Source organism: Lycium barbarum, chromosome 11, assembly GCF_019175385.1.
Source record: "Lycium barbarum isolate Lr01 chromosome 11, ASM1917538v2, whole genome shotgun sequence".
NCBI classification, from domain to species: Eukaryota; Viridiplantae; Streptophyta; class Magnoliopsida; order Solanales; family Solanaceae; genus Lycium; species Lycium barbarum.
The window spans coordinates 21882606-21901835 of NC_083347.1; the positions used below are offsets into that span (position 1 = coordinate 21882606).

A 19230-nucleotide genomic window follows, 5' to 3' on the forward strand; every position below is an offset into this window, starting at 1 on the left:
ATTTAGCTCAAGAGAAACTCTATTCGTTCTCCTATCACTAATTGCATTCCTATTAAAGTGTCATCGCCATCCAAGCATAATATGTCAATCTTGCATTGAAATTAAATCACAAAGAACATTATCGGAATACCTCCCAATGGTGAAAGAAATCATGCATTGCTTAGTCACCCTAAGCGCACCAAAATTATTCAATAACTGCCACTTATAAGGAGTAGTGTGATTGATGCATGTAAGTTCCAACTTCTCCATCACGCACGAAATCACCACTTTAGATCCCCTTCACTATAAATAATCAAACGAACTAATTTTACTCTTTATCCCACACCTTGTATGAAATATATTTTTCCACTTTAAATCAACTACAGTAACATTCATATCCTCCTATCATGTGGACACCGGTTCTCATTTCTCTCCTCACGTCGGCCATGTTCATCGTATTAGGTGGATTGAGGGAGACCTCTATCGCATGAAGTTGAACAGTAACCATTCTGAGTGCGTCGACTAAATTTTTGCTTTGTGTTCTACTTTCAGTGTCTTTTCCTATTAAAGACATCGTGAAAGAGAAAAACAAAGAAGGAAATCTCGAAATTTGACATTTTCCCTCTATTAACCTCATCCTTTCTTTCCTTTTCCACTCAAATTAGGATCGTTGGTTGATTCCTTTAAAATTTATATAGAAACCCTACTAGTCAACCTTTTAGAAGTAAGATCTAGAAATAAACAGAATTTACCAATTTCCAGACGAATTGGTTTGATGAGACAAGAAAAAACACAAGGAAATGAGATCTCTTACCATATTACAATTTGAATATAAGAAAATGATCTTTTCAAATCTCTTGTAAGGTCATGGAACTAAAAAGAATTTGTAAAGGACTAAAAACACATTTCTCTCATGGTCCCGGAGTTTCTTAAAGTAGCTTAATTCGCAAGCACTTAAGTTTTCTCCTTCTTTTTTTTTTTTTTGCCTTTTTTTCTTGTTATGTAGCTTACATTTTAAGCTGCTAAAAAAATTCTGTATTTTTTTTTTGGGGCTACAAAACTTCAAAGATTATCAAAAACGGAACCTTGATAGGATTGGTCTGATACCACTTAATAAGAATTGAGTTATTTGAATAAAAACAAGAAAATAATGAGGTCGCGAAATACAAAGATTAAAAACGAAATTTAAAGACATGCAAAATTTGAGAATAAAATCCCCAAATTTCAAGATTAAGGTCTAAGAATTCTAATTTATTTTAGTATTCAAGATTAGTTGATTAAAGATAATTATGATACTAATTGAGTCAATTCAAGACTTAGATCAAAATTTGATCTAGACCCCTATTTCGGAAAATATAGAGACAATAATTAGTATAAGACTAATTACCTTCTTTAATTTACGAATAAGAACCAAAAATATCAAGTTGAAAAATTAATCTTACCTCTTAGAAGAATCGTTCTTATAAGGTTGCAAGATAAATCCCAAGTAGTCAACAAGCAAAGGTTTTAAAGAAGAGAAACTCTCAAATGCTAATGTTGTGTAACGAAAATAAGAAAATCAACCCTTATATATAAGGGAAACTTATCCCAACTAGCATGAATTAGAATCATACTTTTATGAAAATAATAAATACTAAAACCTAACTAGGAAACTTTGTAAACTAGGAAAGCATATAAAAGTAAATGTCAAAAACTACCTAATAAGAATAACGGAAAGAAAGTGCAAAATTTGCATCCAAAAATACGCGTTAATTTCTGCCCTATTTGGACTCACTATGGACGTGTAAAAATAGTGGCAGAAATGGTTTTGAGGGTAAAAAGGTCATTTCTTCTATTCAAATTGTAAGAGGACAATTTATCTCATTTCCTCTAAATACAACTTTGTGAGGAGTTTCTTTGGGTTTTCCTTTGGGGTCCGTTCAGCTTTCTTTTGGGATTTATGTGGTTCAATTTTCCTCCTCTTGGATTTAGACTTCAACCATGAAGCATGTGTGGCACTTGGTCCTTGTGCCGCCAATGTGGACTCCAACATTTTCAGTGAAAAATAAGCCGAAAAACAGTTGCTACATGATACCTTTTGAGCCTGAAACTGGCAACATAAACTTTCAAACTTACAGAATTCTTCCAACACTAGCATCATCAGAGGGAATTTTCTCAATTTTTTTTTTTATCATCTTATCCGGTATTCTTTCGGCTAACTTACGTAATCCATTTTTATTTCTCTTTGCCCTTTTAATGGTCTGATCATTTGACAGAAAATTATGCTCTATATCTGTCAGCAATCAATTTCTTCATAGTCGAATTCTCAAATTTGGTCAACAAAATTCAATCATCAATATCACTATGTCCAAAGAGTGAATATAGTGAAGTTAGATAAACTGAGACTCCATAAGAAGGAATGGAACACAGCATATTATTTATATAACTTCGCCCTAAAAGGCAGCTTTTATTTGCTAATTTATTTTGATATACAACCTTTACTCCTATATATGGAGCAAATCACAATCATTTTGAATAGCTTGATTCTATCATACAAAAGAAGAGGAAATAATGTGTATATATGACTAGGTTTAATTAGTAAAACTTCTAAAACGAATCATTTTCTTTTCAAACTCCATCTTTCCAATTAAATTGGAATCTAAGCAGTTGCAATCGGATCACTTTTCACATCTGCTTCCGTGGCCTTCATGGTTTCAAATCTTGGCTCTTTGGCCTGAAACTTGAGTCCATCATATAACTTCATGTAATCATCAAACACAAATTTTGGGTAAACTTTTTGTCTTTCCTCTTCCTCTTTCTCAACCAAAGTTGGTGCTGGATAGATTACTGCATCATTTCCTGGATTATAAAACGAAGCTAGTGACATTCGAGTCCCGTCTGTTTGAGCAATCACTTTGTTCATCACACTCTTCTATTTTCCGTTGGTGATCACCTGTTTTTTTCATTTGATGATAAATAGTTAAATACCCTTCTAGTATATAATTCTATATTTTGACAAAAAAGAATTGACATATAATATGTGTTTAGTATGACATAAATCAAATTCCACATTCTGACAAAAATCTTGTCCTCTTATATTACCAAAATAATCTTTTTATAAAAGAATAACTTTCGTCGTATTAAATGTATTTTTTTCTTTTTTTACCTCAAGTTGGTCACCAAGATTAACCACAATAGAGTGGCGCATGGGAGGAACATCAATCCATTGTCCGTCTTTGAGGAGTTGAAGGCCACTCACTTTGTCATCTTGGAATAGAAGTATTATGCCACCAGCGTCTGTGTGAGAATGGAGTCCCTTTATCAAATCGGGGTTGGGGCATGGTGGGTAATTGCTCACCTTAGTCCCAAAATTGGGACCTTTTGATCCATAAAATGCCTTTTTCAAGTAACCCTTTTCAAGCCCAAGATTTTCACAGAGCAAGTCCAGTAACTCCTCAGCCAACTTCTCAAGTCTTTTAGCAAAATCTCTCATGACCTGTCTGCAGCATTTTGGGGCAAAATTGATAAGAAACTTTATTAAGTACTATATGTCTTTATGCCTGTATATCTTACATGTTGGGAACACCCCCAAAAAATAAAAGAATAACGGAGGTGTAATGTGTTTTGCATGTTAAGTTAGGTACAGTATTCTCCTTCAACCTTTCAAGAACCTCAAATTTCACAAGCTTGAGATCTCGGAGAGTTAATGCTGGAAGAGTTATTGATGGTGTAACATTTCATTCATTGACATTGTAAAATGTCTATGTCAAGTTTTATGTAGTGATGGTGTAAAGGTTTTTGCACAATTAGGTCAATTATAAAATAAGGATTTAAGTTCATTAAACTGACAATATACCTGTATTCGTCATCAAGATCAGGTACTTGAGAGATGTTAGAACCAGGAAGATGGCGCAAGAAGAAAGTGCTTTCCCAATCCAATTAGTAACCTCAGCTTGCACTGCTTCAAGACACTTGCTGGCCACCAATTCTTTAAACCTCTGTTCCATGCACTTCTTGTAATGCCCCTTTGTTAATTTCTCCACAGTGTCCATTACTTCATGTGGAATCCCATGGTTCACTAATTGCAATAATGATATAAACACACAAAATATACATCAATATGCAAGTTTTCTTACAAGTTTGACTAGGATCTATTATATGTATGGGAAGTTGCCTTGAATTTTACAATGATCTTAAGGCTGCGCATTTAACTGCTTACATTTTTCTTAAGAAACTTCCTGTAGAGAGCCAAGGCTAGGGGTGTTAAGTGAGTGCTGATGAATAGAATTTGAAGGGGTCAAAATAGAAAGTGTTAATAAATGAGCGTCAATTATCAGCCCAAGAAATTATTTGGGGTGAAATGGCTAAGAAGTCATAACTCAACTTGTCGAATTCTTAATAAATTTTTAATTTCTTTGTTTTTATATGATTTGTTTAAGTACCTTATAAAACTTTTTTTCTTTATATGCCGATATGACATATCTCAAAAAAAAAAAAAAAAAAAAAAAACCTTTTTAAAAAATATTTTGACACGGTTTGTAATGAATCAATCTAGGCTACATATTGAACGGGTCAAAATGAGTTGAACTAATAAATAGATAGATCAATGACCCGCTCAAATTTGAACGAATAGAGCAAATCATACTTTCATGGGCTAGTTTTACCGCTCCAGCCAAGGCCTTGGTAGCACTATTGGGTGGAATAATTTTGTCTTGTTAAATCAGCAAAAGAAGAAACAATGTCTTGTTGGACAAACTCTTAGAGAAGCGGCAGAACTATGTATGGAGTAGAGGTTTCAATATATCAAATGCCAATAATGCGTACGTATATAAAATTTTTTATATATATTATACATAACCTGTTAAACTCTTTTATTGAAAACTAAAAACTTTTAATATAGTGATTTTTTGAACTTGTAACGGTTTCTAACTCTGCCACTATATAAGGGAAATTTAATTTATTGCTTCATGTAAATGATAGTTTGAGACCATGAATGATAACACCAACCCAAACAGTCCATGTTTTCTTGTTAAATTCCTTGAAGGATGAAATTATATCAGTACTTGGAATAAAAAACAATTAATGTAGATATATCTTTTACTGGTCTTAGAACTTAGAGATGTTCATGATACACTTTAATTTACTGAAAGCTTCTTCTGTTTAATATAAACATTAATTAGATAAATCTCTTATAATGTTTAACTTCAGACATCAGACTACGGCGACTACGTGGATTTAAGTCAATTAATTTTATAGTTCTTTATAAATTTATAAATGGTCGTAGGAGGTCATTTCCTCGGTGGATTTTAACAAGGAAATCGGGATTAAGCCAAAAGAAGAGAAGAAGTTGAAGATCATATTAGAGTAATTTAGACATTGGAATCACGTGTTCTAAAATTATATTCTAAGGTTACTTCTAATCCAGATGTTAACTATTATTGACTCGGATATTGTTGAACTTTGAACAGGTCATAATGTCATATTTGTTGTGTATTTTTTGCTTCTTCATCCGTTTGGTTCATCAGACAACTTTACCTAATTAATTGTGAAAATTCATTATCTAACTAATTTTCCATATAAAAATCAAGTTGATGATGCACATGCAAGCTTGGGCTAGATAATAATAATTTTAGCAATTAAGACGCCCAATTTGACATATAATTATTTTTGTTGGGTATAACTAAGGAGCCTTTATCTTTAAGTTTATCTTCTTAACTAGTTAACTAATCAGCACTTCGCCCGATAAAATACTTTCTAAATTAATTTATACGAAATAGAAAAACATTATAATAAAAAAATGAAAAAAAATATTTTTTAAGACATATATACATATGAAAAACATATATACATATTTTTTTTCCGTTTAACACTTAACCTAATCAGAGGCGTATGTAGCCTATAAGGTTGGGGTTCAACTGAACCCCAAACTTTGGACGTGAAGCCTAAATTTGTGTAAAAAATTATTAAAATTGCAATAAATAGTAGATATGAACCCCTAACTTTAAAAATATATGGGTTCAATGCTAAAAATCTATAGGTTGAACTCATAAAATTTAAATCATGGATTTGTCTCTGAACCTAATAGTACATGAATGTTGTAGATATTGAACATGTGCACACAATATATATATATATATATATATATATATATATATATATATATATATATATATATATATATATATTTATTTATTTATTCCTCGTTAAAGTCTAACTTTGAACTTATGTATGAACTTTAAATTTTGAAAAGTTGAAACTCATTTTATAGAAAAACATTATGCAACGGAAATCTTCTGAGCGTTTTATTTTTATTTTGTGTTGTTTTATAGATAATATTATTAATTATGTTATAATATTAATTATGCAATTAGGACGCTACAATTATAACTCTCTTTATTCAATATGTTTGGAACATAATTTTTTATAAATTGTCAAAATTATTTATTGTAAGCCATGAGCAGACAAATTATTATGATATCTCTAATAAATAAATAATTATATGGAAGGGGAAAATTTAAGTAATTGTTGACTTTAGATTTTTAAAATAAGGAAATTGGGTGATTGAGGGGAGAAAAAGCAAATTATGAGAGATGTGATGTCACGTTTACTATGACCACAATTAATTTGTATAAGAATTTTGGTTCTTTTTCTTTCCTTTGTTTAATTGTATCAATAACACATGCGTAGCCCTCCTTCAAATGTACATGTCTTTAGGCGCAAATAAAAATTTTGATAATTAAAAAAAAAGTTTTATCAATAAAACATAATCATATTGTTCGAGTGATTTGTATCCAATAAAAAGGTTAATGTATACATATAATTGATAAGTTGGTATTTTACCAACTTATTTATTCTTTAATCTTAGATTGTTGTTATGTTTTGATTGAGAAAATAATGCATTTAATGTCGTTTACTTCATTGTTATAGGTTTATATGATTGAGAAGTGATCATGTAGAAATCAAGTGAAAAAACAAGTGAAAGTGAAGAAAATGACAAAAATGGCTAAAACTACAAAAATGTGACAGATTTGCAAATCTGAAAATATGGGCTGTTTTGGTCATATTTTAATGTGGGAATATTGGGAGCTATAAGTGCATGACTTGGGAGAAAATATCATCATCTTTGGCCATTTCATGCAAGCTTGGAGAGCAAAGATTTCATCTACACCATTGGAGGGGAAGATTGGATCACTTTAATGAGATATTTCTTAAACCTTTCTTCAATTCCTTGTTTTGTATTGAATATTTAAGTGTGTAGTATTTTCTTCTTTCACTTGAATCTTGTTTATGATGTTATTCATTATCAAGTGTTGGGTTAAATCTCTTGTTATGCTTATGTATTGAATGATTTTTATTTCTAATGAAGTGGGTCTTTGTTTCTTTAATTAATCTTGTTTTGAATGATTCTTAAGGGAGTAGCTAACCCTAATACTCACCCATTTACTTTAATTGAGCTTGGAAGAGGAAATCTAGGTTGGGAAAGATTAATTAACTAGAATTTGGGTCATTAAATCCATCTAATAACTTGAGCTCGGAAGAGGATAGTTACTTGAGGTTAAATTGATTGTGCCTACTATCACACTCTAAGGCTTGGAAAAGCTTAGAGTGAAATTTATTGATTTGGTTAGAAGACTTTCAATGAGATTTTAGAAATCATTATCTATTAACATAAACCAGCTCTTAGTTGTAAAATCATAAAATATATTGGATCGTTACTTGAGAGTTCCTTATATCCATGCTTGTGGCCATTGATCATTTTATTTGCTTTCTAGTTAGTTTTATCTTTGTTAGTTTTTAAATCAAAAACCAAATATTGAAAAAGTGTTTGGCTTAGCTTAGTTGGTGATAATTCCTTACTTGTTTAAATCGCCTAGTATATTTTTCTCTGTGAGATCGACCCCGACTGATAGTTGGGTAAAATATATTGCATACGATGGTGTACACTTTCTCATTGAGGAGTGGATTGGGACGTTATCAATTTTGGCGCTGTTGCCGGGGAACAGTTTGGAATATTTGGGTTAGTTTGGATTTAAGCTTACTTGCTTTGATCCAAACTTGTGAATATTTGTGTAGTTATTTTCTTTGTTTTTGTTTATTTTCTTAGTTTTTGTATATGGCATCATATAATGAAAATTGGGCGGATGGTAGTTGTTCATACTTTGATGATCCTTGTTCTTATTGTGGAGGACCACACTCATGGCAACATTGTTTGAATTCTTCCGGGGGCGGATTGTGCGCACAATCTCAAATCTATGAGTGGAGTATTTGTGATAGGTGTGGTGGTCAAAATGGTCATTGGGCTAATTGTGCTTATTTGTCCTTCCCTTCTCCGAACCCCCACTATGACGATTCTACTTTTGATTTTGATGATAATAGGGATATGGAAGTGGAAGAAGTCTCAAATGCTCAAAATGAGAGGATAATGCTCATGTTGGAGACCATTCTTGAAAAGGAGGAAAAGTTGAACTTAGCACTTGAGGCAACCACTTAATGACTTGAGGCAAGCAATTAATTGTAATGAAAAAGCTATTCACACCTTGGAGGATCAAATGAGATTATTGGTTGAGGCTTATAACGCTCACCAACTTGAGGGTGTTGAAAGTAGACAAGAAAGTGTCCAAAACATGAATTTCTCCATGAGTGGATTTTTACAAGCTTTGAACGACTCTCACCATGATGAAGAACTTGAAAAAGTGGAAATTGTGAGCCAAGATTGGCTTATGAATCAAGCTCAACAACTTGGAGTCTATGGGGATTACCATGAAGGCATTTCATAGATGATGGAAGATTGTCTTAAATTGCATGTTGAGCAAAGTCAAGAAATGGAGCTACTTGAAATTGCTATCCGGGACTTGGAGGCCGAATTAAATGCAAAAATTGAGGCATGTGATGCTCAATATTAAAGGGCCATGGATAGTAGTTTTGAGTTGGTTTCCAACGAACAAGAGGTAAAGATTGATTTTCAAGAGCTTTTTTAATGGTGAATTGCCAACCGACCAACCCAAAGATAATGCAAGATGCCGAGATTGAAAAAATGATACTAGAGTTGAATGAAAAAGTTCATAACATAATTTTTGAAGACTCTAGTGCATTTTTGGTGAGGATGTCAAAATTCATGCAAGTTTGAAAGTTGAGCGCATTGTACCACATTCTAACCATTTTTCAGCATTGTGCTTAGTGGGAGATATGAAAATTGAATCACCGGAGCCTATGGAGGAATTTGGTGATGAAGAAGAATATGTTTTCATTTTGAAGTTTGCTATGCTAAGAAGACAAAACGACATCCCTCACTTAAAGGCAAAAATGTGCAAGACGCGACACTCGAGACTTTGCCTCCTTGCTTTACTACCACCGCCCCATGAGCATCATCGTGTTCTTGATTCAAAGTTGGGCGACAATTCATATCCTCCAAGTGGAGGGAAAAGTGGTAAAGTTAATTCATGTCATGCCACGACGTTAAATGCGGCGCTTTATGGGAGGAAACCCATATCTCCTTTATTTTTAATTCAATTTTGAAATTTTATTTTTTAAGATAAGTTTTTGTTTTTAGTTTTGATAATTCTACCAAGTTTCATGATTTTTGAAATTGATTTAGACATTATTTGGGGTGTTGGAGTGGTTGCATATTGAAAGCACAAGTGCTTCAGGACCATTCTTTGAGCTCAACAAGACACAAAAGTGCAGCTTGCACCTATTTTTTAGTCCAGAGGGCTTGTTGTCATTTTTGGTCCAGCAAAGGCAAAAATCAACTTGAAAAGAAAAAAGCCTCTTGTTTGAGCACGTACAGAGTTTGCCATTCCACAATTTGTGCTAAAGTTGCTAGAAACTTGGTCTAAGTTTAAAAGAGCTCCAAGCCTTGTGCCACAACTTAAGGTCATATGTTGTGCTGAGAACTTAAAGCCCCCAGGTATGTCTTTCACTTTTAGGGGTCGTTTGGTTTAAGGTATAAGCTGGGATATTCCAACACTAATTTTTGTACCAAACATGATACAACATTAATGCTGTGATATCCCAACTTATACCTTCTTATCCCACTTATACTGCGATTATTTTATACCATCTTTTAGATGCTATAAAATAATCCGAATAGATAGGATAAATTAGTCCCGAAATTATAATCCCGGGACTAATGAGTCAATCTACCAAACGACCCCTACAGTTTAAAATCATTCCCTTATTTCCTCCTTACTTCGAAACAAAAAAGAGCATGTCCCTACTGTCTCCTTCCACTTTTCACCACGTTGCTTCCCCACAAATTCGAACCATCCTTTCTCGTTTCTCACAACCACCAGGTAAGTCTCTCTCTTTCCTCAACTTTTTGTTGAAAATCTTATGGAAAATACTTCATTACAAATGCGTGTTGGGACTTTTCTTTTACACGAACACTTGTAGGAACTTCCCCTCATCACGAACACTTGTAGGGACTTCTTCTAAGCTTGAAGAAAATACTTGATCATGAACAATTATAGAGAATTCTTCGTAGCTTGAGACATGTCATTCAAGACTAATAAAATAATAATAAATCTTTGTACTAAAATTGATTGACCAATTGACCGACCTCATTATTTTGAGATACCAAAAAATAATATTTTTCTAGCACTCTTCTCCATCGTCTCAATGTTCTCTATGCCTCGCTGTCTCTCATTATTTTGTTCTTTATTGATATATCTTTTGGCACCCTTCCTCCTTAAGTGTTTTGAAAGTGCAAACATCAGCTAAACGCCTAAATTTGGGGGTGATGATTGGAAATAGTTGTGATATAGGAGTTACTTTAAAGGTGAAAAGGTGGGGAAAAAAAAGTAGTAGTAGAATAGAAAAGAAAAATAAAAAAAACTTGGAAACTTCCTTGTTATTTTTGGAAAAAAAAAAGGAAGAGCAAAAGGAAGGAAGGAATAATAAGAGTTGTGAATAAATGGAAGACTAGCTGGTGAAATGAAAAATGAAGAAAGGGGTAGAAAGTTTCAAAGGAAGTTTGCTTTTAATGTTGAAAATTGTAGTGCTTAGGGAGGTTTTGAGTCACTTTTACCCAATTGTGTCCTACCTTAACCAAAAGCCTACATTACAACCCTTTAAGTCCTAATTAATTTTGAACCAAGTGTGTCTATATTAGTGGAAAAATACATAAAGGGAAAGTTTATGGTACTACTTGTGTGCATTTGAACCTCTTTCTGTGTGTGTGTGTGTGTGAGAGAGAGAGAGAGAGAGAGAGAGAGAGAGAGAGAGATAGAGAGAGTTAATTCTTTCCATTTGATATCCCATTTGTGTTTTAAATTGCATTTTGCGAGTTGGGATTCTCTTTTGATTGTGAGGGCACATGAGAATTTGAGTTGTGAATTTGTTCCATTTTCCAATTGAGAGGAATGAACAAGAGAAAGTTATTTTGTGATGATGAGGTAAATTTTGAAACTTTAGTGTCATGACTTGATTATTACTTTGGTTAGTTTGGTGTTTGAGCACTCGAAATGAAATGAAGTTTTTGAGAAGAAGTGGTAATTCATATGTTTTGGATTAATTGTTGGTACCAATCAAAGTATGTGTCTGTGCTTAAAGTAGACTTTTTGACTTGGTATGATGTTGGTGCACTTTTGAATGGAGTCGTAAGATTTGATTTGCTTGAGGACAAGCAATAGTTTAAGTTTGGGGGTTTGATAAGTTGGTATTTTACCAACTTATTTATTCTTTAATCTTAGATTGTTGTTGTGTTTTGATTGAGAAAATAGTGCATTTAATTTCATTTACTTCAATTTTATAGGTTTATATGATTGAGAAGTGATCATGAAGAAATCAAATGAAAAACAAGTCAAAAAGAGATCAAAGTGAAGAAAATGATAAAAATGGCTAAAACTGCAAAAATGTGACTGATTTGCAGTTTTGGTCATATTTTAATGCGAGAATATTGGGAGCTATAAGAGCATGACTTGGGAGAAATATCATTATCTTTGGCCATTTCATACAAGCTTGGAGAGCTAGGGTTTCATCTACACCCATTGGAGGAGAAGATTGGATCACTTTAATGAAATATTTCTTAAATCTTTCTTCAATTTCTTGTTTTGTATTGAATATTTAAGTATGTAGTATTTTCTTCTTTCACTTGAATCTTGTTTATGATGTTATTCATTATCAAGTGTTGGGTTAAATCTCTTGTTATGCTTATGTATTGAATGATTTTTATTTCTAATGAAGTGGGTCTTTGTTTCTTTAATTAATCTTGTTTTGAATGATTCTTAAGGGAGTAGTTAACCCTAAGACTCTCCCATTTACTTTAATTGAGCTCGGAAGAGGAAATCTAGGTTGGGAAAGATTAATTAACAAGAATTTGGGTCATTAAATCCATCTAATAACTTGAGCTTGGAAGAGGATAGTCACTTGAGGTTAAATTGATCGTGTCTAATATCACACTCTAAGGCTTGAAAAGCTTAGAGTGAAATTCATTAATTTGGTTGGAAGACTTTCAATGAGATTTTAGAAATCATTATCTATTAACATAAACCCACTCTTAGTTGTAAAATCATAAAATATATTGGATCGTTACTTGAGAGTTACTTATATCCATGCTTGTGGCCATTGATCATTTTATTTGCTTTCTAGTTAGTTTTATTTTTGTTAGTTTTAAAATCAAAAACCAAATATTGAAAAAGTGTTTGGCTTAGCTTAGTTGGTGATAATTCCTTACTTGTTTAAATCGCCTAGTATATTTTTCCCTGTGGGATCAACCCCGACTCATAGTTGGGTAAATTATATTGCATACGACTGTGTACACTTTCTCGTTGAGGAGTGGATTTGGACGTTATCAATAATCACTGATCTGCCACCCTCTTAATTACTTATCCTTTTTTCTTTTCAGAATGCTCGTCTTTAGTGTGCATTCCGGTCTATATCATGACGTAATTTCTGGAAACAAATATCATAGTATCGTATAAGTATTCTACACTCATTTAAAAAGAAAAAAAAAATCTACATTCATTAGCATCCGGTCAAAATCTACACTCATTAGATTCCGGTCTGGAAGAAAAATCACCTAGGATTTGTTTCCCCATATTTTATGTCTAATTTTTTTAAAAAAAAACATGATTTTTCTTTATAACTATCTGTATATTAAAAACCCAAACTCATTCTCATTTTAATCAGTTATTCATCAATTCCAATCAAGTTATCAGTTATATATGAATTTAAGTAATTGTTGACTTTAGATTATTAAAATAAGCAAATTGGGTGATTGGGGAGAAAAAGGAAATTATGATAGATGTGATGTCACGTTTACTATGACCACAATTAATTTGTATAAGAATTTTGGTTCTTTTTCTTTCCTTTGTTTAATTGTATCAATAAAATATGCCTGGCCCTCCTTCAAATGTACATGCCTCTGGACGCTAATAAAAATTTTGATAATTAAAAAAAAAAAAGTTAAACCAATAAAACATAATCATATTGTTCGAGTGAATGTATCTAATAAAAAGGTTAACGTATATATATAATCACTGATTTGCCTATCCTTTTTTCTATTCAGAATGCTCATCTTTAGTGTGCATTCCGATCTATATCATGATGTAATTTCCGGAAACAAATATCATAATATCTTATAAGCATTCTACTCTCATTTAAAAAAAAAAAAAAAAAAAAAAAACTACACTCATTAGCATCCGGTCCAAAAGAAAAATCACCTAAATTTTTTTTTCCTCATATTTTATGTCTAATTTTAAAAAACATGATCTTTTTTTTATAACCATCTGTATATTAAAAATCCAAACGCATTCTCATTTTAATCAGTTATTCATTAATTCCAATCTAGTTATCAGTTATATATGAATCTTCTACATTAATTTTTTTGCCCAAGCAAATTTTTCTGTATCAAATAATTCATTACTTAAGATAAATTTGGCAGTCCAAAGCAGAAAGAATCTAAAGTTACACATTATGTCACTTTGGTTATGAACAAGCAAATTTGTCTACGTGCTTATGTAAAAATATGCAACATACCACCATAGAAAGAGGACATATTTTGAAAAATATGCTACATCAGTTTTGAGTAAGAAGAGGGAATTAAAGGAACACGCTATATAGGCAACAGACAATGCTGCGTCATAAATAGAGTAATTTTCTACCAGCAACATAACACTAAACTTTTAATGTATATATAGGAGGACCAGACTTGTCTAAATTGTTCGGAGTAAAATAATTAGATCTCACTTAAACTCTGAATATATATATATATATATAAAATATTTCAAATAACTATTAAAATTATCCGATAAATACCTATAAACATTGGATCCTCTCTAGAATTCGGATCAGCACACCCATTTGTGAAAAGAAAGCTCCGTATGAGAGGGATGAGATATGTTCATAGTAAGTACCTTGTCAAATGAGAGACATTTGTATATTCAACAATATTTCAAATAACTATTAAAATCATCCAATACATACCTATAAAAATTGGATCCTCTAGAGTTCGCATGAGCACAACCATTTGTCAAAAGAAAGCACTGTATTGAGAGGGATGAGATGTGTTCATAGTAGTACTTTCTCAAATAAGAGACATTTCTAAATTATATTTTTCATGGTATCTGAAGAGTTTTTGCTTTAATTTTTCACCTTTAATCTTACAAAATAAGATGGGATCCTAATTACACCACGTACGGTTACTAACTTCTGAAATGACTAACATCTATATGTTATCTTTGCAATTGTATGTTGGCATGTGAAGAGTCTTTGTTGTAAATGTTCTTTCAATATTAAGTCATTTATTAATAATAAATTAAATTAAGTAGGTTACTTTTACAATGAAGTAAGTTAAATAGGAAGAACGGCCAAAAAAAGGGGAAAAAAAAAAGATAAATATGATTTTTGGTCATGGACAGATGTCACATCACATCATCTTGTGTATGCTAGATTAAGAAGTGTTGAGGCTATTTATCATTCATAAGTACCATCAATTTAAAGAAATTAAGCAGAAATTTATAAGAATATGAATATGAAAGTTTGGTATTAAAAATTTATAGTTACCGCAACGTGGGTTGGCTTAGATAAACAGTCACTTCAGGCTTTATTGCTCAACATGGCCGACTCATCCAAACGGTTAATGGAATAATGACAAAGGAATATTTACTTTAAAAGGCTCATTAATCTATTTAGTTAGTAAATTCTGTAGAGAAATTACAGAAAAAAGTCAAAAAAAAAGAGAAAAAAAGATAAATAAATGTAGGCCTAACAGAGGTGTCACATCACCTTATCTATACCTAGCTTTATATTATATATAGACAGATTCTAGTTATTTAATTGCAAATCACTGAGTAGAACATTCTATATGAGAACGATAATAGCAACACCAGGAAAAAAAATTCATTGGAATTTTCTTTATAGAAGGAAAGAGAAGAAAAGGGTAGAGAACATTTTGGTTCCTGATAGATTCTGAGTTTAATACTTGCGATGCTTCATTAAATATATTAAACCTTCAATTAATTGAAATGTTCCGCTTTTGATCCTTTTGTTTGTGAATATTTAAAAATTTATATGATTATTAATTATTCAACAAGTTAATTACTCATGTGTGTTAAACTTGTATTATTATATACTTCATATTTGACAGTGATATAGTTCTAAAATTAGTTCAGTATATCATATAATTTCTACATAAGAACAAAATTATATTTGTTCAATATAACAAGAATTAAAATTAAAATTTGTCAATAATTGACTGACCAAAATTATCCTAGAATTTTTTTAAGTGGTTGTCCAATTTTCAGATTCATTGCACATGAAAGGACAAAAAACACCACATGACTACGGTTTTTTAGAACCTCTAAAATAGATACTTCTAGAAAAAAAATAATTAGTTTGTTTTTTCTTGGTTTTTTTTCTCTTTTGTTTTGCTTTTGATTTGGTAAAAGAGCCCTATTACCTCCTATTTGGATGTTTCCTTTTTCCTTTTTCCTTTTTCCTTTTTTCTCTCTGTTATTACAAATATTTTCTTTAGATGACAAAGTTTAAGTAAGATAAATAGATGGACACAAAAAATGTGAAATTTGAACCTCAAGATTTTTCGAACTTCAAATATTTTCTGCTTACAGCTTTTCCAACATTGAATTTTATTCATAGAAGTTTCACAGTTTGAAGTTTCAGTTATAAGCCAATTAGAAAAATTAAAATTCCATGCAATCTCATTACTTTAACTCATAGAAAAACAAAGGCCAAGCCGACGACTACAATTCATGATCCTTCTGGTAAAAGAAAAATTGCACAACATCCAAGTAATTTTTTGGATGTCAAATATCTTTCACACACATTTTACACCTCCCACGCTTGTCCTAGCTGACCATTTAGCATTTGAATTACCACCTTAGCACATGATAATATTTGTGAACTTTCTCCCAACCCTTTTGAATACTCCCTTCGTCTCATTTTAACTATCGTATTAGCCAGTGACGGTTCAACCTAATTAGAAGCCTAAAGCGAAATTCTTCTTAGAGGTCTAAAATTCAAACAAATTTTATTCGAAATCTATTTCTCTAAATGTTTTTAGATGCAAAATTATTACTTAATAATTTTTTTGTAATCGATTTCTTTGAATAATTTTCTTTTTCAATTGTTAGTTTAGGTAAATTTTTATCAATTTCAATGTTGAAAAACATCCTTCTACTGAAGTAATCATTACTGAACTATTAACATATATCTATAAGCAATAAGTTGACAAAATTTAGATAATAATACATAATAGAGTTAGAACGATAGAATTTGATTCAAGTTGTAAACTTGGTATACCCACTTTTATTTGCTTCAATGCTGGAAAGCCTTAGAAGAAACAAAAAAAATAATTAAAAAAAAAATAAGAATTTGCAATACACTTTCTTCAACACCTGTCGACTATTGACTCTTATTTTTGACAGAGTATTACTCTAACTTAAGCCTGTTACCGGCCCGGACCGGCAACCGGTTATAAAACCGGCCAGTTTCTGGTCGAAAAATCGGAACCGGCCACCGGTTACCGGTTAACCGGTTCCAAAGTTAGAACCGGAACCGACCGGTTTTAAACGTAAAAAAAAAAGCTTTTTGTTTTTCGTTTTTTGTATAGTATATGTATATTATAGTATTTCTTAGTATATTGTAGGTATATTTATATATGTTATATAAGTTTATAACTAAAGTTAATATACTTAAGTTATAAAATAGAAATTTATAAACTTAGAAAAAACTTAACTTATATGCTTAACTACTTATTATATATATATATATATATATATATATATATATATATATATATGTATATATTTATATATATATATATATATATATACATGTATGTTTAAGTTATATGTATTATAACTTAAGTTATTTATAAGTTAAGTTTTTTTCTTAGTTTATAACTTTCTATTTATACCTTAAGTATATTTATACTAGATATACCTAAAATATATTAAGAATATATTTATAATATAAATATACTTAAGTTATAAAATAGAAATTTATAAACTTAGAAAAAACTTAACTTATATGCTTAGCTACTTATAATATATATATATATATATAACTTAAGTTATTTTCCAAGTATATAAGTTTCTATTTTTTAATTTAAGTAGATATATATATTATAAGTATATTCTTAGTATATTCCTAACTTAATATAAGTAAAAATATGAACACAAGTAAATAGAAGAAAGCTCAATCAACCATATATTTTATTCATTCATGGATAACATTTATTTGCAAGTTGTAGTTTTTTTTTTTTTTTTTAGCTTGCAAATAATACATGAGTTGCAAAAAAGTAGTACAATAATAAAATAAAAAAGTGTCAATCATTTGGCTAATATCCGTAATATTATATCCGGTCATTGAGATATCTTCAAAGTCTTCCATTTGGTCTATTCCACTTGCTATCAAATCTTTAATCTCTTCCTCTTCGGCTTCCACCGCTTCTAAATTTTGGTTGCGTCGCTCCGATCTAATCCAATCGCGAATGAAAACTAGTACTTGCAAGCTAAATCCAGATAATGAGTGCCTATGGTCTCCAATTTGTTGTCTTCTTTGGCTAAATGCTCTTTCCGAAGCCACGGTTGATATTTGAACTGTTAGAATATCTCGAGCCATTCTTGAAAGTACCAGGTGACTCGCCTTGTATTTCTTCCTCCATGCCAAGATATCCAAATCATCTAGTTGGTTGATATTCACATTTGGCTGCATCAAATAAAGGTGATATTCATCAAAGTTTGCATTATGACGAGGAGTTGGATGTGAATGTAAAACTTTTAAATTCGACAAACCCGACAAGCCCTTTTTGCTACTTTGAAAAGTAGTTGGGCGTGAAGCAATGGGTGTAGCAATTTCTTCCAAAGTAGAATAATGACTAAAAACCTTTCTAAACTCGGCGTCATGTAAAGGTGGTTCAACTCCCTCGTTAATTTCTAAATAGTTATAAATTTGACCAACCAATCCTCTAGTATAAGACATTTTAAAACAAGGATTTAAAAGATAACCCAATATAGATAAAGTTGAGATGGGAAAAAAATACTTCTTAAATTTTGTCGTCATAGAAAAAATAGCCGCTTGATAACCGGATTTATCTTTATACTCATATAAAACTCTAGCTATTTCCGTTAAGTAGGCTAAAATTCCGATTACCGTGGGATAGAATTGTCTAGAAAAAGCAAGAGTTGCATTCTAAAATTTTTTGTAAAAGTTCAATACATTCCTTAACATCCTCTCAATCATTAATTAATATTTATCCAATCATCACTATCTGTATTAAAATGGTTGTGAACTTGTTGTATGAGAATCCTATAATCATATGCTTGTTGTAACATAATGTAAATGTAGTTCCACCTAGTGTTAACTTCTACTTGAATTTTCCTAGGTCTAAGGCCATTTTGCACACAAGAATTCTGAAAGTCTCTCATTTTTTGCTTATTAGCATTGTAAAAAAGAAAAGCAACCGCATTTCTAACTTTTTGAATAGAATCTTCAAAATAGTCAAGACCATCTCTAACAATCACGTTTAAAACGTGACAACTATATCTCACATGAAAAATATTTTTTTGTGGCGGGTTTAATCTCCTTTTTAATATCATCTAAAGATATTAAGTAAAGAGAGTTACTGCTTTGTTTGCATAATCTTACTACTATAAGATTGTTAATAACATTTCTTAATAGCATTTAAATAGGAATAATGGGCGAAGAAGACTTACGTTACATAATTTTTTCCTCTACACAATAAGATCCCTTCACAATATTTTTTTTTTATTTATTTGAATTTGTTTAATATTTTTTTTCATATGTATTTTT

At 31.2% G+C, this 19230-nt stretch overlaps 1 pseudogene; it reads right to left on the minus strand.

Annotated features, from left to right (window-relative positions):
- Window positions 1-2602: 2602 nt before the first annotated feature.
- The window catches only part of LOC132616758 (1-aminocyclopropane-1-carboxylate oxidase 3-like), a 51910-nt pseudogene continuing 35282 nt past the window's right edge, over window positions 2603-19230 (minus strand).